Raw genomic sequence first — 21,217 nt, 5'->3', positions numbered from 1 at the left:
AAATATTAGTTGTTAATATTATTAAGCAACAGCCTAGAGGCCTGTGCTCTGGTGCCAGCTTTGCATGTGTCTTCGCCCTTGGCACTTTCTCAGTTGAATTTATCACATTCTCCTACAAGCTGTCTTTTCCCCTGACAATTATTTAATTCCTTTCTCAGTAACCAAGTTCCCTGAGTGGAGCCCCGGAATCCATGGGGAAAATAAATCTATTTCTGTCTTGGGGAACTTAAACTAGGCAAAGCACAGAATAAATAACCAAGGTAGCCAAAGGAAGATAAAGTGAATGGGAGGGAAGATGGCTTTTGAAGGGGAAGATTTGTTTCTGATGCCCAGTACTGGCTGAGTGATCCTGGGTGAGTCTCTTGGCTTCTGTGAGCTTTAGTTTCTTTTTCTGTAAAATGGGTCTGATGATGATGATAATAATAATTAATAATAATAATGCCAGTCCCAAGCACTTGTAGTTAGGATTAAATGAGATAATGTCTACTGACAATGCTGTATAAATGTTGTCATCATTTTAAAGGAAGTGGTCCATGGCAATAAGGATGGCTACCACTTACTGAATACCCACTAGGTGCCAGGCATGGTAGATAGCACTTTAATATCTTATTGCCACCAATCTCACACTGTGACATGGGCCTTATCTCCATTTCACAGTTGAGAAGACTCAGGAAGGATAGGAAAGTAAGTCGTGGAAAAAGTTCCGGAGCCAGGTTTGTCTGATTCCAAACAAAATCCCCATGTTCTTTCCTCTTCCCACTTGACTTCTTTCTATAAACTGCTGTCAGCAATAGATATAACTTCTCAGGATTCACTTATCAGCATAAATGTGGACTTCTAGGCTGCTTTCTGTTCACAGTAGACTTTTAATACGTATTTTCTTACTTGGCTTCCCACAGAAGCTGACCCTGAGACAAGCATTTGTTTATTTGAGAGTGATCCCAGAAAACAGCAGTACGGGAGTAGAGACATGATAGAGTCGCTGAAGAGTTTATTGCCAAACAAGGAGATTGAGTCCATTGGAAACTCTGGGGATGTGGTGGAAGATACAATTCATATCCCTCTCTTTGAACTGGAATATTTACATACAAACTCCTGTCTGACATTCATGTTTTGGTATTTCTGCCCTACTGTGTAGCAAAGCAGCCCTAGACACGCATATACATACATCACAGGAAAAAAAAAAAAAAAAAAGCAAACCCAAAAACCTCCCAAGCAAGAAATGCACATGCTAGACATCACAATATCACTGAGTAAATAAATGAACCAAGACAATGTTGATGATATGTTGATGGTGAGGTGTAAGAATGGGGTATCAGGGATAGGGAGGTTGGATAAAGAAAAGACAGAAGATAAGGAAAGGTAAAAAAACTTACCCAAGTACTGGCTTGAGGACTTAGCAAATCCTTTTTATTGCGGGGTCTCATGTACATCAAGAGACAAGATTTTTTGTTTGTTTGTTTTTTAGAGCCACACCAATGGCATATGGAGGTTCCCAGGCTAGGGGTTGAATCGGAGCTGTAGCTGCCAGCCTACATCACAGCCACAGCAACACAAGATCTGAGCCACGTCTGTGACCTACACCACTGCTCATGGCAACGCTAGATCCTTAGTCCACTGAGCAAGGCCAGGGATCGAACCCACAACCTCATAGTTCCTAGTTGGATTTGTTTCTGCTGTGCTACAATGGAAACTCCAAGACTAGATTATTGTCCCAGCTTTTTGCTTCCTACCCAATAACGGAATTACAAATCTCCACCCTTTGCCATGGAAGTTGGCATGCCTTCTGCTTTGGGTGGGGTCTACCTCTTCACTCTGACTTGGGGCTTGACTACATGAACTGATTTGGTCAATGGGATGGTAGCAGATATGACATAAGCAAGGACTTGGAATAGGGTTGCTTATTGGGCTTTTCCAGAGTTATGCTCCTGATTACAAAAGAAAAATTAGTTACTCCAACCCAACCCAGCTCAGCCTAAAACAGTTAGCCCCAACCAGTCACAGACACATGAGTGAACCCAGCTCAACCACTTAACCAAGCTCAGCCTAGAACTGAGTGGACCCGCAAACACATGAGCTTGGAAAAAAAGGTGTATAGTGCTGATATTTTTGTGGTCATTGAATGCTCTGAAACCAAAGGTAACTGCTTAAAAAGCTGTACTTCTTCCTTCTATACATTCACTCAAAAAAAAAAAAAATCAGCTCATCAAACATTTTGTAAGTGGCTGCTTTGAGTTACCACCTGAAATTGTTTACTAGTCATCTATCATCATTTGAGTTTCCTGAAGTCAGGAACTTTGTCTTGTTTACTCATATACCCCAAGTGCCTAGCAAAATGTTTGTCATAAAATGGCTGTCTGATCAATATTTTTGACCGAATTTATATCAGCTATTGTACTATATGCTGTATACATTCAAAATGGCATTCTAATTAGACTCAATTTATTGGGGAAGGCAATGCATCCATACAACTGTAATTGAGCCTTTTTATCATTATATTACAGAAGAGCAAATAATTCATTCTAAGTGGAGAAATCATGGAAGACTTTGGTAAAACAATGACATTGGAGTCACAGTTGACTTAGGATGAGTAGAGATTTTCCTGATGGAGGTTAGATGCGAAGACATTCCAAACAGAAGGGACAGCATGAACAAAGGTCTGGTGGTGTAAAAATACCCAGATGCTGAAGCACAGCATGTATGTATAGAGAAACAATGGGTGGGCCCCAGCTACAAAGAACATAAATGACATGCTATAAAAATAGTTCTTGGTCCACTAGGAAATGGGAAACTATGGAAGATTTTTTATTGTAACATTAACACAATTCCTTTCTTCCACAAAACTCTTTAGATAGGAATGCAGAAGGACAATTAGATTGACTACATCTTCTAAAGAAATTTGCTCCCTGTTGCAAATTTCCTCTCTAACTTCCTTAAGTCTTCCTTGTGCCAGTAGAAGACTCCTCCCTTTCTTTCCCTTGACCCCTAAACCCTGAGTTTCATATGTCCTCACACAAATGCCTAGTATATTGGCCCCACCACCAAGTCCCATCTGATGTATAGACAAAAAAAAAAAAAAAGCCTTTAAAACCAATCATAAATAAAACACTGACCATTAGCAGGACTGTGCACACTTGGGAATCTTCCAGCACAGCTAGAAAGTCTTAAAGGTGTATGGGGCAACTCTCACCTGCAAATAGAAATATCCATAAATAGAAGATATAGGATCAGGAATCTCTCCCACAGGGCATCTGTTTCCTGACCTTCAAATTCCTTATGATGTTAGACTGAGGAGATTTGGTACATGCTAAAGAATGTGAAATCCATAAACCATAAATGCAAGTGGCTGGTTAAAGTCATATGTGGTGGAAAAGATCTGTTATATAATCAACATGAGCATCATGATATTTACCAAGCCTTCTTTACCAAGATGGGCAGCATAGTACTACAGGTAGTCACTGACATTCAACTTAGTAATCAAACAAACTCCTTATTTATGGCACATGTCTGCAACCCATTGCATCTTGGGAAGTAAAAAACTATGAGGTAAACACAGACAGCACATACTGGGAATAGTCATTTTTAATACATTCCATTATTTCAGAGATCAGAGAATCATGTAATTGTGTGGAAAATAATCTCGCTTTAGCCTCTATCACTGATAGCTGATAAAAGACCAATATCCACTGGTATTTGGATCAGAATATGTTCACAATAATGTGCCCACAGTTCACGTTGTGAGAAAGGGTTTATCTACACACAAGAAGACAATAAAGTCAAAGCCAATCCATGGACTGTGCCCATGAAAATACATATCTAGAGAGATATTCCCTTATTTACAAAGAACAAAAGACAAATTCTACATGTGAAATAAAATTGCAGCCAGAGGGAAGGAGAGCCTCAGCCTGATACTCAGAGGAGATATGATATACTTATAAAATATTAGGGAAGCAAAAGGGAATTTTATGTTACAATTAATTTTCAGTGGAATTCAAGGTGGCATGATTTGTATAAAATGAAAAAACCATCATCATAATAAAGAAATTTTAAAAACTAAAAGGAAAGGACATATAGAAAAAGTAAAAGGGTTATGTGATGGGGTGCAAAACAATTGGCTAAGATTAGAGCAGGAGCCAGGAAAGATTAAAAAATAATTTAGAAATGATCTCTGTTAGAATTGGCATTGTTAAAAATCAAGACACACTGATGAAAGGAAAACTGAGATCCTTAAGAGCTCAAAGGAGAGAACAGCAAAAATTTCAATTAAGGAAGTAAAAAAGAGAAGAAAATAGTGATTCTATCTAAGAATAATAGATGATTCCAGGAATCTTGAGTAAGAAAAAGTAATCAAAGACATAACTGAAGAAAACTTTCCAGACTTAATAATTTTTTTTGACATTTTGTCCAGCAAAACTAAGAAAAACAATCCTAAACCCAGATACCTGGAATTTTTATTGATTATATAATTAAAGGGGAAAGTCCCAAAAACATCTAGGAGAAAAAAGTAATTATATTTAAAGAAACAAAATTCAAACTGTCCTCATATTTTTACTCTGAAATACTAAAATGTCGGAAGATAATAAAGCAATGTCTATAAAGATCTGAGGGGGAAATATTGTATATGAATATTTTGAACCCAGGGAAATCATTCTTCACTTGAGATTCTTATGCTGTATTGTGTGTAATATGGGAAGTGATTCCTAATTGATCCCTTCCCATCCATTTCTCTACCTACAGCCTATCTTCCATACCCATTGCATCGATCCTGCTTCTTTGCCAAAAACCTTTCAGAGCTGTGTGATTTTTAAAATGTGGCAAAATGTTAATGATGGAATCTAGATGATGAGTAGATTCTAGTTCACTGTCAAATTCTTTCAACCTTAATGTATGTTTGAATTTTTTTATTTTTATAATTTAAAAGAAAAAATATTTCACATCATCTGAACTATCTACTAGATGGAATCTAAACTGGCTACAAAGAGACATGCAAACCTCTTCAGTCTATCACAACCTACTTCTCCAGTAGCATTTTCTATACATTCTTCTCACCTTATTTCCCTCTTCCAGTCACCATGAATTATAGCTGTTACTGAAATGCACTCTATTCTTTCACAGCATTTTTATCTGTACTCTTCCCTTGCCTGGGATTGCCCTTCCCCAGGTTTTCAACCTGTTTATGGCTATTCAACCTCAAAAACCAGAATAAACATTACATCTCCATGAAAAGCAGTTAATTGCTCCTCTACTCCTCCCAGAACTCTTGGTTTATTATCTTCTTAGAGCACATATTCACCTTGTACTGTATTTGTTTGTGTTCCTATCACTGCACTGCAACATGAGTTGGCATCTTGAGAAGGGCGACTGTGTCCTTCATCTCTTGTCTCCAGTATAAGCCAGAATTTTACTGAATATGTGCTCACAAATGACCTATGGTTTTCTTTCAAGGCATGTGGAGATGGTAAGGGCCCAAAAGGAGAATTTTAATTGAGATAGAATTAAATTGGAATTTGTCCTGCAGCAGCTGGGTTTGAGGACAAAGATAAATACTCTGCTATCTCATACAAGTTAGGTTTTACAGTGATATGCAGTGAAAAATGAAAATGCAGGTTCCCTTGTTCAAAAATTATCAGCAATTTCAAGATCAAAAGGGTACAGGGCACTAATACCTTGTTATGGATAGCCTGTCTACTTCCCTATTTACCCAAGGATATCAACCTGATGGAAGCTTCCTCGAGGGCCAGTAGTGGTTATCTGCCTATCTTTGGTATATACCATATACAGTACATTGTATTATATCACTTCAAAAATTTCACAAGATTTATTCATGTTGTGCATTGCCCATACTGGAGAATTAAATGCATGTTATAGGAATATCCACCTCTACATTTTCATTTCTTTGATGAAGAAACTAGTCACTACAAATTCCCTGCAAAGATGGAGTATTACTTGGATTTTAATTTTTTTAAGAGAATGGGAAAATTCCAGGGATTTCTATTTGTAAGCAGCTATATATAAGAGAATGGGCAGTTCATAGGATTAATAACAAAGCTAGAAGAACAATCCCATAAACCAAGGGAACCTGGGTATACCAGATTATAGCCAATGTCTTGCCATGATCACCAACAGTGCTATCATTGGACTCTGGGAACCACTCCCACCATTCAGATAACTTCTAAACTGCCCCTGCTTCTTGGCTACATTCATTCAGATTCAACCCTCTGGAATGGCTTCCTGCACAAAGCCCACTTTCTGGGTCCAAGGAAAGTAATGATATGTCCATTTCGGCTTACATTATGGGATGAGTCATGCCTCCTATGATTACTCACACAAACATATGGAGGGAAGACGTGCCACCTCCCTCACAACAAAAATGCTGCCTGTACATTTCTACACAATAGAAAATAAATTACGTATCCATCCTTTGCATGCTGAAATAACTCACCACTAAAACCATTTGGTTCCAGAGCATTTTATCAATATTTGTGTAAAATATTACCTATTTCTTTCATGATTATTAGTGTGTTGTAAATGCTTGTATTTGGTGTATTTAAAGGTGAGTGAAACAAAGCCATTGCCCTGAAGGAATGGCTTACAACCAATGCTAAAGTGATTATGTGTTTCCTTGTACTCTTGCATCAAGCCAAATGTCTGCCCACAATTGACTCTCAGAAAAAGTGTTGTGAGAGAATAGTTTACAATACGTAAAAAAAAAATTAAGAGGTTCTTTTTAAACTCAAAAAATTTTTTAAAGTTTCACAAATACTGTTGTGTTTGGGGATCCTTCTGCTTTGGTTACTTCATTAAGATTCTGCTGAAGAAATCAAGCCCAGCAACTTAATTCGATAACTAGATGAGGCATAAGGGGTGATCCATGCATAAATAAATAAGACCAGTAAACCTATGAATTATAGCAGGATTGGAGAAACCAAGTGTAGGTATCAATGTTCGCCTCAAAAATGTGTAACTGGAATGTAACAATGAGCCTCAAACAGTGAGAGTTAGTTACTATTTACATAAAAGTCCAATTGCTTTCCAACAATTGCTAAGCATTGTTCATGGGAAACCGAGAAGGAATATAGAAAACCGTAATAGTCAAAACTGAGCTAAACCATCTAATTTCACAAGCATAAGGAGTGACTACTAATGGCATCCACCATTTGTCAGAGCAAACATGTTGAGATTTTGAACCATCAAAAAGCTAAACCATCCAATTCAGCCAATCCTTGAGTTGAAAATTATAAATATTTTGGTAATCGTAAGAATCCCTTTAGAAGTGAGCATATGTTTACAGAAGATATCATTATGGCCCTGTTTTCTTAACCAAGGATTCCTAACCCAGGCACCGGAAAAAGGATGCAAGGCCAGAATTAGGCAGGGAGTGACCTTTTCAGAAACCTCTGGCTAACTGTGGGGTATAGGAGTGTTTTCTTAAGGCTTTCTTTTACTGCTGCTTTTTAAACTTCTTCTTTTCACTAACTGGTCCAGAAAGAAAATTACAAGGTAGAATGAAAAAGAGATGAAAACTCCCAGCAAAATGATGACATGTCAGTCCTTTTAAAAGATTCTTGGAAGACTCTTTATAATGGCTCCTATTGATTTTTAAGCATCCAAAATGTGCAAATCATTGCATTATTTTCCACCACACCAGAAAGTGTTTGCATATTTATTTTTATGAGGTAGGGGCAGATGAATTCCTGGAAAAGAAGCTGGCATCATGCCATCTCTCAGAAGCTGATGTGGGTCGGGATCCAGAATCTGGGCAGGAAGGTGACTACTAAGTATGTTATGTTACATTTGCAAAAGAGTCTTTTTGACATCCATCATCTCACCATAACCCTATAAGGTAAGGAATTGTGATCAAATTTAACAAGTAATAAAATTCCAAAAAAAGTAAGGGACTTCCCAAACATCAGTTTAGTGTAACAAGATTTGGCTTCAACATTGGTCCACCCAAATTGATTGAATATGATCCCCCAGGAAGCAATCACCTTCCCCAATCTCTTCACTCTTTTGAAGCTCCACAAATGACCAAATCTTCTCAGCTCAAAGACCACCATCTAGTAAAAGAAAAAAAATAGCTACAGCTCCCACAGAACACCAAACCAGCTTTGGGGGTTCCCTGGATGTGGATAGGACTTTCTCCTAACCCATAGAACACCTGAAAGGAGATGGGATGTCCATCTTGTGATTACATTGCTTTATGGAAGACTCCACCTTGCTACCCAACTCACTCTAGCTCTCCTGCTGGCCTTGAAGAAGTAAGCTGATGTGTAGTGAACTGCATATGGAAAGAACCACTCAGAAGGTAACTGCAGATGACTTCTAGGACTTCTGAGTATCCGCATCCAATAGCCAGAGAGAAGCCAAGTCACCCAGCTTCTGTAAACCACAAAGAAATGAATGCTGCTAACACTCTGAATGAACTTGGAGGTATATTCTTCTCCAGCCAAGCATCCAGATGAGAGCACACCCTGACAGGTACCTTGATTGCTTTTTCTGAGACTCTGAGCAGAGGACCGACCACTCAGCCATGCCTGGACCTACAGAGACTATGAGATAATAAATGTGTATTGTTTTAAGCCATTAAGTTTAGATAACTAATACAAGCAGAGCTGGGCTTGAGCCCAGATTATCCTATCACAAGCCTTTATTTCTTCAGCTGATCAAGTAAGAAACAAGTTGTATAGCTAGAACAAGCTTGTAAAATGTGAGGTTAAGTGAGGCAGGGACTCGACAACCCCAATGAGATGACTGTTCCTGCACTAAGGCAGCAGCTACATCATTGACCATCTTTCCATGTGCATTAAAAAAAAAAAATGTGAGGAACAGACTATCACTCATCTGCTCTTCCCTCTACCTACTGACACCCTGGCACCACAGAAAGAGCCATAATGCCCTGATTTTTCCACCTATTTGCTTATTTTGACTTATTTAGACAAGTCACATTGTCTCCCTCAGTCCTTCATTTTTCTCCCTCAGTCCTATCTTTTCATCATAACATACTTTGCAGGGACATAGAAGGACTTAGAGCTGCAATACATGCAGGAAACACAGAATAATTAGTAAGTGGAAGCTGTTAGTATCATATCACCAATAGGACTTTCCCCATTTTACAGACGCAAAATTGGAATGACTTGCCAGGAGCCATCCAACTATGATTAATCAGTAAAACCAGGAGAGGAGGCCAGGTTATCTGATTCTAATTCCAGAGGTTTTCCAACTACATTTTACCTCTAATTTTTGGAAAAAAAGCATTCAAAGCACAATTTGTTTAATTTATGCTAATTTGAAAAATAAATATATTCCATTCAGCTCTTTGAGAAAGAGGGTTGCTATGAAATGAAATGAAGCCATTGAGCTGCCTCAAATCCTGTGTGGAATAGATCAGGATGAAGCGCATTTCCAGAGATGTGAATCCTTGGTTTAAATAATTACACCTAAAATCACCACCCCAATCAAGCAGCTCCTTAGCATCAAGTTTCTGGAGTTTGGCAGAGGCAGTGGAGTTTCCTTTGAATTGTTCCAACCTAGTTATAAAACAGGATTAATTGAATCACTATGACCAAGTTCCTCTTGTAACTCTGGGGAAGATGGCTACCATAGATACCCAGCACGTCTCTGACAGAGTATGAAGGCCTTATCCACAGATCACCAAGGGACCACCAATTTTCACTGACTAGCAATAGTCAACCCATTCTAATTTTTTTTTCCTAGGGCCACACCCACAGCATATGGAAGTTCCTGGGCTAGGGGTTGAATTGGAGCTACAGCTACCAGCTTATGCCACAGCCACAGCAACACCAGATCCAAGCTACATCTGTGACCTACACCACAGTTTGTGGCAATGCCAGATCCTTAACCCACTGAGTAAAGCCAGGGATGGGACTCGCATCCTCCTGGACACTAGTCGGGTTCTTAACCCTCTGAGCAACAATGGGAACTCCAACACATTCTAAATTAACAACAACAACAAAGCATGCTGTTCTGAAATTAACCACAGACATATTCACCAAGATGAGACCTGTCTCTTGAATTCAGCACCACACTGTTCTCCCTTTCTAGCCTGTCTGGAGTGCTAAGCAGGTGAGAGGTTCTGATAACTCTATGTTGCCTAATGAAATCGAGCAAAGCATCAGATAGGGATTCAGACTAGACCTATTTTCAAGTTCCATGTGGTCCCCGGGAGCCCAGGATTCAAATGTGTACTTTGCTATTCCAAGATACAAACCATATGAGTCCATGGAGAAAACTGGATTGATAACAAAACGCATAGGTCCTATTCAAGTGTTGCCACTTTGAATCACACAGCTAGAGAAGTTTGCTGAAAGCACTAATGCGCCAGGTTAACTTCAGGTCCACAAGCCCTTCTATTTACCACCTTAAGAAGCAAGGGCAAGAAGAGAAAGGCCACTAGATGAGGGAGAAATAGAGGTGATGTTTAACGACAAGCTAAAAGCATTTTCAAGGTTTAAAGTAACCTAGATATGAGAAACCAGGCCATTAAATAATAAACATTTGATGAAACAGCAACGAACATTAAAGAAAAAATACCCATAAATCTTAACTAGTATAATACCTTAATTAGCAGTAAATTGCATTATTGGAATATATTCCCAGTAGAGAAACCATCAGATCTCCTGGGAAAGCTTACACAGAAGTGGAGATAGTGGAAAAGAAAAGGGGGAAAAAAATATATGGAACAATTATGCTGCATCTGTTGCTTACACATCAGCGGGGGGCACTTTTCCCTAAATCAGTCCAATAGTCAGTGATGTGAGAGATGGGGACTTGTTAGGCAGCCTGCAGACAGCACCTGAAATGGTTTGTCAAACAGTCATGCCTCTGAAAATCAACAAGGAACCAGGAGGTGAGGCTTCTTTTATTGGGGAAAAGGCAAAAGCAATCTAGAGTCGGAGACAGGCTTTCAACAGGCTCATTATGCTCGGCTCTGCCTAAAAATGACAAAGACGCAGAATGCCAGGGTGCGAGGCAAAACTTGAGGCGGCAACAGGAAGGAAATATTTATGGAATATTTCAGAAATATTTAATATTTATTAATACAAATATTCATTGAATGCCTATTAGGTGCATATTATCTTGGTTTCTCCGCCCCAGCGACCCAAGAAGATGGTATGCATTCCACACTTAGTGATGATAAAACTAAGGCTCACACAAGAGAATTTGCTCAAAATTGCAGGGCACTGGACTCAAAGGCACATATGTCCAACTCCATAGCCAAACCTCTTGAACAGAGCAAGACTGCTTTCCAGAAAGTACGAAACCTCAAAGTTAATATCCATTAATGAAAGAGCCTGAGAGAGAGTTTTTAGGAGATCACTAAAGAAAAGAATTGTCAACTGGTGAATTAAGAGCTGATTGTGGATTCAGTTTCTGCTTCTCACAAGTCAGAAAGCCTGGAGGGTCCACAGCTCAACCAGGGTTGAAGGGAGAAGCGTAAGCCTTTGTGGGCAGCATTTCTCTGTGTCTTCCTTTCTTTATGGTAGGAAACTTGCTGATGCACTGATGGGTCCAAATATCCCTGGATAGATCTTCCCTGTGCTTGTAAGTGTCCCTACTTATAAGGACAACCCTGCAGACATCCTTCCAGGCCAAGACCCAGTTTCTCACATGGTGTGAATTGCCCACTGGAAGGATTTTGGACGCGCTCTCTCTCCTTATTGCCCAGAAAAGGCTGAAAGTAAGTAATACTGTTTGAACAAGGTAACTCTCAGAGCCCCTTTGACCTAGGTTTTATAATTCAGCATCCAGTCAGGGAAAGGGCTTTTACTGAACAAGTATTTAATGAGCCCCTATTTTGTGCTGAGTGTTAAGTTTTATTTCACTCATCCATTGGAACTCAGCCTCAGAGAAACCCACAGTATGCATCAGGCCATCTTACCTAACTCCCACGTGAAAAGGAAGCCTATTCTTCAACTCAAGTCAACAGATATTTCCTGAAGTCAAGATACCATGGAAAATATCAAGGAGTACAAGGCATGGCTCCTGTCCTCCAGGAGGCTTAAGAGGCTGTAGCATGTAAATGAAGGACCTTTGAACATTTGTAGAAGAAACCCTATCAGCTCAATTTCTGCCTTCCCCAGCATTTCTACTACCAGTACCCCCATCAATATAATAGCCTGCCTGGGGTTCTAGGACTGCAAAGGGAGGAGTAATGGCTATTCTGGTTCATGGACTCTTCAGAATTCTTATTGGCTTCATCATCCTCTCCAGCTTGACAGCAGCAGGTCATGTCTGGCCTCCTGCCCAGTTATAAGGAGCAGCTGTAGCAAAGGTTTCCAGAAGTTAAAACCCCCTCCCTACCACACTGCATGATGATGACAACATTTTCCCTATACTCCCCAGCACCAGAAAAGTCAGGTGTGATAAGGGGACATTCTTAGGAGAAACAGAAGGAACACTCAGAGTCCTTAGCTCCTAATTCAGAGATATCTGTTCTTAGTGGTACCATCTTCTGATCTTAGCCTCTTTTAAATGGCATCCTTTAAAGACCCCTCAAAAAAGTCCCAGACTCAGTTGGTAAATAGATGTTAAGTATTGAGAATAGTGTTCAGTCCACTTGCAAAAAGTATCAGTCTATGTCATTTTATTATTATTTTCCTTCCCATCAGCATCACTGTTCAACATAGGCTTTAGGAGGGGCTTCTGGTTTGGTGTCTCTCCTGAGCCCAGATCCTTGCCCAATATCTCAGCCCATCTGACTAGGTCCTAGACATGGCAAAGCTCTTGCCAGCTCCCTTTCCCAGTAAGGTTCAACTTGTTCTCTTTATTTTAAGCCCAGCATGGAGTTCTGCTATGAACCACATACAACACACTCTGATATCAAGAATCATTCTTGACTGGACCTAATCAGCTTCTCAACTCTCTCATTTTAGCTTGTGTAGCTCAGATAAACCGCACATGGTATGTAAAGCATGTGTGTGAAGGTAACAGGTCTCAAGGCTCTGACCAAGCTGAGAATATTTTTCAAAAGTCATATATATACAGCCAAAAAGAGTCTGGGTCATATCAAGGGGGAAACTCCAGAGAAGCACCATTAGGTCTCTGCTATAAAGTTACACTGAAGCAATAAACAGGCAAATAACCAAGTATTCAGAAACCAAGAATACTGGGAATAGGTTAGGAAGTGAGGTACAAAATGGCCCAAACTTCCTGAGGACAGAGATTTTGTTTCCTTTATTCCCTTCCATGACCTTGCACTTGGAAAATCCTCTAGTATTCATTGAATGAACAAATGGATGAATCAGCAGGGTGTACAATTCCTCTTTCCTATAGTGCTGACTAATGGCACAGCAAGACTAAGAGAAATGTAGACCTAAAAATGCAAAGAATTCAAAGAATTAGATACCAGTCCTCCAAGGATCAACCCTGAATATTCCTCCAGCACATATCCTGAGCTGCTGGCTTGCTGTTCTGGTCTCCAGGGTTTGGGGTCCCTCCTCTGCTATTCAAGTCCCCATACTTCCCTCCATCAATACACCGGTTACACTACAGTGTATTCTTCCTCTTTGCTACCTTTTCTACTGAACGTATCACACCACCTGGCAAATAATAAGAACTCATGAATGTTAGTGACTCTGCCCTGAAGATTCAACCACAGAAATGAATGGGCAAAAAAGAGATAAAGAGATTATCATACAGTTTCCTGGTTTGAGCCTTGTTTTTCCTGGAAATCCAGGCAATAATGGGGCTTCTGCTTTCACCTAAAGTTGATAGGATAATTGAGAATCAACAGGAAAACATCCAAGAAGGTTTTGACTTTCTATCTCCAGAGTGACCAAGAAGATGAGCAGCCTTAACATTGAATTTAAAAACTTAATAACAATGTTAATAATGGCTGAAAAAAAGAGGAGGTAGGATTGTTAATCAGTGAGGATTTGGGCCTGAACCAGCAAAGCATGTCCACCATCAGAGTTGACATGATCGTCAGCTGCACAGATACCTGTGCATTCAGGAGAAGGGAAAACACCCCTGCTCATCTCTGCACTATTTAGGCCACACCTTGAGTGGCAGCTGCTCTTAGCTCTGGACCCCACACTGTAAGAAGAGAATGGAAAATTCATTTGCGTTCACCTGGAAATATCTATAATATAAGCAGACTCAATTCATGGCACAAGAGGACTTGTCAAAGAAACCATTTGCCCTGGAGATGACTTTAAGTGACATAAGAATGATCAATATCAAAAGGCCTATTCAACTAGAAAATGAGGAGGCTCAGTTCCTCGATGAAAATTACAGTGACTTGTGACTTGGTGGTAGAGTTGGGATTCAAACTCAAGTCTTACCATTCTAAAGCCCAAAACCTTTGTGATTGAAATAGACCCTGATGTCTTAGAAAATTCCCATGGTGTCAAGGCCCCATCAGTACGAGGATGAAGCCACACCACTTCAGCCGGGGGTGCTTGGAAGAAGTCAGCATTGCACACACATTAAGTGGAGAAAGGGAAGTCTGAATGCCTTTAGCAACCTGGACAAACCTTCTCACAGGGTCAGGGAGCTGACACCTACACATCGTGACATACCTTTAGCTATCCTAGTCTGAAACATGCAGTAATCATAGTCACATGAATCAGTCTGATCAGAGTGATGGCTGGAGCCTCTGGATTCATTCAACAAATATTTTTGAGTGCCTACTCAAATCAATTCCACTCCAAGGGCTGGGTACAAAGTGGTTAACAAAAGAGCAATCTGTAGAGTTCCCATTGAGGCTTGGTGGAAACAAATCCGAATAGCATCCATGAGGATGAAGGTCTGATCCCTGGCCTCGCTCAGTGGGTTAAGAATCTGACATTGCCGTGAGATGTGGTGTAGGTCGCAGATGTGGCTTGGATCCAGCATGGCTGTGGCTGCGGCTATGGTGTAGGCTGGTGTAGGCTACACCTCCGATTCAGCCGCTAGCTTGGGAACGTCCATATGCCTAGGGTGCATCCCTAAAAGGCCCCCCCCAGGAAAAAAAAAGACAAAAGAGCAATCTAGTAGACGAGACAAGCATTAATCAATAAACCACAAATATATCGTATATAATTAACAACTGTGATAAATATAATGAAGGCAAGTCACTGGATTTTATGAGAGAAAACAACAAGAGGGTGGGGGTTATTAAACAGCGCAAGCATTGCATGACCCCTAGCGTTGTTCTCTCTGGGAAAGGCTGTTTTAGAAGCAGGCTTGCCCTAAGGCCAAAACCGAAGACTTGCAAGTTCAGGCTTGCTTCCAGAGAACTCTCTAGAGCTTCAGTGAAAAGGTCCATCACAGACGGAATGGAGAAGATGATGAGCATTTCCATAAAGGAGAGGCACTACCTGAGTCTGTGTTACCACCTGGAAATAAAATATTAGAGGCACCCTCTTAGTTCTGCTAAGTCAGCCGAAAGGTAAAAGGAAGTGGGAGGTAGACAGGAAGAGATCAGCACATGAGCAGTAAGTAATCACTAACACAGGACACCACCCCCTCGTCACAGTAGTAGTAGAAATGACAACAGGTGTCTGCACAAACATTTGAACACTGATGTTCATAGAAGCTTCATTCGTAACTTCCCAGCAGGAGTATGGGGTTAGTAGATGCAAACTATTCCATTTAGAATGGATAAGCAATGAAATCCTGCTGTATAGCACAGGGAACCGTATCCAGTCTCTTGGGATAGATTATGATGGAAGATAATATAAGAAAGAGAGTGTATCTGTGTGTGTGTGTGTGTGTGTACACATATATATGAATATGACTGGGTCGCTTTGTGCACAGCAGAAATTTGGCACAATGTTGTAAATCAATTACACTTTTTTTTGTGTGTGTGTGTGTCTTTTGTCTTTTTAGGTCCGCACCCGTGGCATATAGAGGTTCCCAGGCTAGGGGTCCAATCCAAGCTGTAACTGCCAGCCTACGCCACAGCCACAGAAACGCCAGATCTGAGGTCTGTGACCTACACCACAGCTCACGGCAACGTTGGATTCTTAACCCACCAAGTGAGGCCAGGGATCAAACCTGCAACCGGGAGTTCCCGTCGTGGCGCAGCGATTAACGAATCCAACTGAGAACCATGAGGTTGTGGATTCGATCCCTGCCCTTGCTCAGCAAGTTAACGATCCGGCATTGCCGTGAGCTGTGTTGTAGGTCATAGACGCGGCTCAGATCCCGCATTGCTGTGGCTCTGGTGTAGGCCGGTGGCTACAGCTCCAATTCGACCCCTAGCCTGGGAACATCCATATGCCGTGGGAGCAGCCCAAGAAATGGCAAAAAGACACACACACACACACACACAAAAAAAAAACCAAAACCCTGCAACCTCGTGGTTCCTAGTCGGATTCATTTCTGCTGAGCCACAGCAGGAACTCCTACACTTTAATAAAATTAAAAAAATAGTGTCCCAGCTCGGAAACACCCACAATGATCATGAACAAGTGAACAGATAAACAAATTGTGGTATATGTGTGAAACAGAAGAGTTGTTATCAATGAAAAGGAAAACACCACTGATAAACCCAAGGATACTGATGAATCTCACAGACATTATGCCAAGTGAAAGAAACAAGACACAAAAGAAGAACCCACATTGTGTAATTCTACTTATATGAAACACTATCCAGGCAACTAATCAGCAGTGATGTAAGTCAAGTCAGCACCTTCCTGGGAGGGGCATGGGGAGAGGAGAGAGGAGGGAAAGACTAACTAAAAAGAGAGACATTACAAGAACTGTTGGTGGAGATGGAAATGTCCTGTGTCTCTATCGGGTGGGAGTTACACAGATCAGGAACCTGTACACTGGCATGCATAAATTTCATTGCGTGCAAATTACAACACCATGAAGTTGATTTTCTAAAAATTTCCTCGTTCTTTCAGTGCTGTGCAATATTCTTTCAGAAAATGAAATGAATTCCTCAGGGGGAAGGAGGTGGACACAATCACAGTGCTATTTATCTGAAATCACTCTGCCATCCTGGCATGTAATTAATGGGGGAGGAGGATGTGAATGCCAGCCTTCACCAGGATCCCGTCCACTGGCTAAGAACCAGAGGACATCCTCTTCTCCCCTGAAAGGTAGCAGCCGGCCCCCACACCTTTGGTAACCATTTCTTTCAGGAGGCCTGCCAACCTCTCATTCATACAGACCCACGCTGCCTGGCTGACCACCCCAGGTGATCACTGAAACTAGGACCCCTTTGGAGAAACTGCATTCTGAGACCAAGGCCATCTACCTATGAAACCCATTGTTCTAATGACATAGACAACATTGTTAAGGACATAGTTCACTACTTCATCCTGTCCCTAGTACAGAGAAACATGAGAGAAATTCATCTCTGGTCTTAGTCCCAGGATTAACTATGATAAATTGTTTTTCACTTATGAACACTAATGAATACATACTGATATGATTCTGCTTTTTGAATCATCAACTTGGAAGTTTAATACGTGTCGCACCTCTAGCAAGTATGCAAAAATTTAAGGCACACATTTTTTATTATAGTTGATTTACAATGTTAATTTCTGCTGTACAGCAAAGTGACACAGTTATACGTATACACATCCTTTTCCTCACATTATCCTCCATCATGGTCCGTCACAAGTGATTAGATATAGTTCCCTGTGCTATACAGCAGGATCTCATTACTTATCCATTCCAAACACAATAGTTGGCATATACTAACCCCAAACTCCAAGTCCATCCCACTCCCTCCTATTCCCCCTTGGCAACTACAAGTCTGTTCTCCATGCCCATGGGTTTGTTTCTTTTCTGTAGATAGGTTCATCTGTGCCATATATTAGATTCCAGATATAAGTGATATCATATGGTATTTGTCTTTCTCTTTCTGACTAATTTCACTTAGTATGAGAGTCTCTAGTTCCATCCGTGTTGCTGCAAATGCTTTATTTTGTTCTTTTTATGTCTGAGTAGTATTCCATTGTGTATATGTACCACATCTTTTTAATCCATTTATCTGTCATTGGACATTCAGGTTGTTTCCATGACTTGGCTATTGTGAATAGTGCTGCAATGAACATAGGGGTACATGTATCTTTTTCAGTGAAAGTTTTGTCCAGATATATCCCCAGGAGTGAGATTGCTGGACCATAGTTCTATATTTAGTAGTTCTATATTTAGTTTTCTGAGGTACCTCCATACTGTTTTCCATAGTAATTGTATCAATTTACATTTCCACCAACATTGCAGGAGGGTACCCTTTCCTCCACACCTTTTTCCAGCATTTATCTGTAGACGAAACTGATGATGGCCATTCTGACTAGTGAGGTGGTACCTCACTGTAGTTTTGATTTGCATTTCTCTGATAATTAGTGATGAGCATTTTTTCATGTGCCTGTTGGCCAGCTCTATGCCTTCTTTTTTTTTTTTTTTTTTTTCGTCTTTTTGCCTTTTCTAGGGCCACTCCCATGGCATATGGAGGTTCCCGGGCTAGGGGTCTAATCGGAGCTACAGCCACTGGCCTACACCACAGCTCACGGCAACGCCAGATCCTTAACCCACTGAGCAAGGCCAGGGATCAAACCGGCAACCTCATGGTTCCTAGTCGGATTCGTTAACCACTGAGCCACGACGGGAACTCCCAGCTGTATGCCTTCTTTGGAGAAATATCTATTTAGGTCTTCTACCCATTTTTCAATTGGATTGTTTGGGGGTTTTTTGGCTGTTGAGTTGTATGAGTTGTTTGTATATCTTGGAGATTAAGCTCTTGTTGGTTGCATCATTTGAAATTATTTTCTCCCATTCCGTAGGTTGTCTTTTTATTTTTGTACAGTTTCCTTTGCTGTGCAAAGGAGACATTGAGATTTTTTTTTTTTAAGGGCCACAGCCACAGCATATGGAAGTTCCCAGGCTAGGGGTTAAATCGGAGCTACAGCTGCCAGCCCATGCCACAGCCGCAGCAACGCAGGATCCTAGCTTATGTCTGAGATCAACACTACATCACGGCAATGCCAGATCCCTGGCCTACTGAGCAAGGCCAGAGATCAAACCCGCATCCTCATGGATACTAGTCAGATTCATTTCGACTGTGCCATAATGGGAACTCCCAAGGCACACATTTTGCCCATTAAGCTCACTCAGGTTTTGCATTATTTTCCTGTCATTTTCTTTTGGCTTTAATTTCCTCAATTACATTTTAATATAGACTTTATTTTGTAGAGCAGTTTTAGGTTTACAGCAAAATTAAGCAGAAAGTAGAAGATTCCCATATACTCCCTTCCCCCACCCATGCACAATCTCCCTCACTATCAACATGACTCACCAGACTAGTACTTGGTTATATCTATAGACCTATGTTAACACCAACTGACATCAATATCATCAAAATCTTTAGTATACATTGGGGTTCATTCTTAGCGTTGTTTGGGCAAATTTATGATGACATGTATCCACTCTTATAGTATTGTATTATAGTATCATATAGAATAGTTCCAGTGACTTGTGCTATACCTGTGTTCCATCTATTTATCCTTTCCCCCATCCTCAGCCCTTGACAACCACTGATTTTGTTACTGTCCTCATAGTTTTCCTTTTCCAGAATGTCACATGGTTGAAGTCATATAGATGTAGCCTTTCTGATTGGCCTCTTTCACTAAGTAATATGCATTGGTAGCCTTTTCATGCCTTATAGCTCATTTCTTTTTAGAGTGGAATAATATTTCATTGCTTGGGTGTACCACAGTTTATCCATTCACCTACTAAACAATATCTTGGTTGCTTTCAAGTTTTGGAAATTATGAATAAAGCTGCTATAAACATCTGCATGCAGGTTTTTGTGTGGACAGAAGGTTTCAACTCCTTTGGGTAAATAACAAGGAGTGCAATTGCTGGATTGTATGATAAGGGTATACTCAGTTTTGTAAGAAACTTCCAAACTGTATTCTAAAGGGACTATACCATTTTGCATTCCCACCAGCAATAAACAAGAGTTCCTGTTATTCTACATCTTATCCAGCATTTGATATTGTCAGTGGTTTGAATTTTTGCCATTTTAATAGGTGTGCAGTGGTATGACGTTGCTTTAATCTGCATTTCCCTAATGACCTATGATATTGAGTATCTTTTCACGTTTGCCATCTGTTTATCTTCTCGAGTGAGGTGTATATTCAGATCTTTTGCCCATTTTTCATTTAGTTGTTTCAGTTTTAAGAGATCTTTGTATATTTTTGAATAACAATCCTTTAATCACATATGGTTTTTACATATATTTTCTCCCAAACTGTGGCTTGTGTTCTCAGTCTCCATTATTTATAGAAATCTTTTTGTAGTGTATATTTTTAAAAGTCATCCTGATCCTTTTGGGGACAGCTTAGTATATTGATAATTTTATATAGATATTTTATTTGGGGGGGCAGGGAATAATGATTTTATTCAGAAAGCCAGCAGACCAAGGAAATGATAGAATAGTCCCAAAGAACAATCTTATATGTGTATTTTATTTATTTATTTATTGCTTTATTTATTGCTTTTTTAGGTCTGCACCTGCAACATATGGAAGTTCCCAGGCTGGGGGTCAAATTGGAGCTCCAGCTGCCAGCCTATGCCACAGCCACAGCAACACCAGATCCAAGCTGCATCTGTAACCTATACCAGAGCTCATGGCAATGCCTGATCCTTAACATACTGAGCAAGGCCAGTAATCGAACCTGCGCCCTCAGAGATACTAGTCGGGTTCATTACCACCAAGCCACAAAGGGAAATCCTACATGGATTTTAAATATCAATAGAATAGTGAAGGTTTTACCGGGCAGGCCACTTTCTCTTTCTTTGGTTGTCTGTCTTTTGTTACTTTGTTTTGGCTCACTTACTGACTATAAATCTTGGGCAAATCCCTTCCTCTCTCAGGGCCTCAGTTTCTTCTTCTGCAAAATGAAAGAGCTGAATTAGGTAATGCCTGGGATTCCTTAAAGCTCTCACACTAAACACCCTGATGGCACAGGCAGTGGAGGGCAGAACCCCAGCTCATATCACAGCAATCCGAAAAATGGATTTCATATGCCAACAGAAGGCGAGATGCTTGGTGGCTTTCTCTAATCTTCACCAACATCTCTGCAAGGAAATACACGAAAAAAATTGAATATTATTTGATCCACTTCCTGGAGAAGTATCTGGGATGGAAATCTCTCCAGGGCCAAACTGTAAACTGATAAAGTGGTAGAAACTCTAATACTCTGGGTTAAAAAAATGAATGTAGGGGAGATTGGGAGAAAAGGAAGTAAAATAC

At 40.4% G+C, this 21,217-nt stretch overlaps 1 long non-coding RNA gene across 11 annotated transcripts in view; it reads right to left on the bottom strand.

Annotated features, from left to right (window-relative positions):
* The window catches only part of LOC110256021 (uncharacterized), a 494,788-nt gene that overhangs the window by 354,910 nt on the left and 118,661 nt on the right, over positions 1-21,217 (bottom strand). For 8 of the 11 annotated variants that reach the window (XR_014825674.1, XR_014825659.1, XR_014825658.1 and 5 more), the window contains one exon: positions 3,114-3,190. The exons of the other annotated variants lie outside the window; for them this stretch is intronic. This is a non-coding gene — a long non-coding RNA (uncharacterized LOC110256021). The remainder of the gene's footprint in view (positions 1-3,113; positions 3,191-21,217) is intronic. 11 annotated transcript variants of the gene reach the window in all.

This window comes from Sus scrofa, chromosome 1, assembly GCF_054392235.1.
Source record: "Sus scrofa isolate SSC_HxYL_T2T_F1_AM1 chromosome 1, Sscrofa_HxYL_maternal_Yorkshire_Landrace_v2.0, whole genome shotgun sequence".
In the NCBI taxonomy this organism is placed as follows: Eukaryota; Metazoa; Chordata; class Mammalia; order Artiodactyla; family Suidae; genus Sus; species Sus scrofa.
The sequence above is the reverse complement of the archived record's forward strand: the minus strand, read 5'-3'. Positions and strand labels throughout refer to the sequence as shown.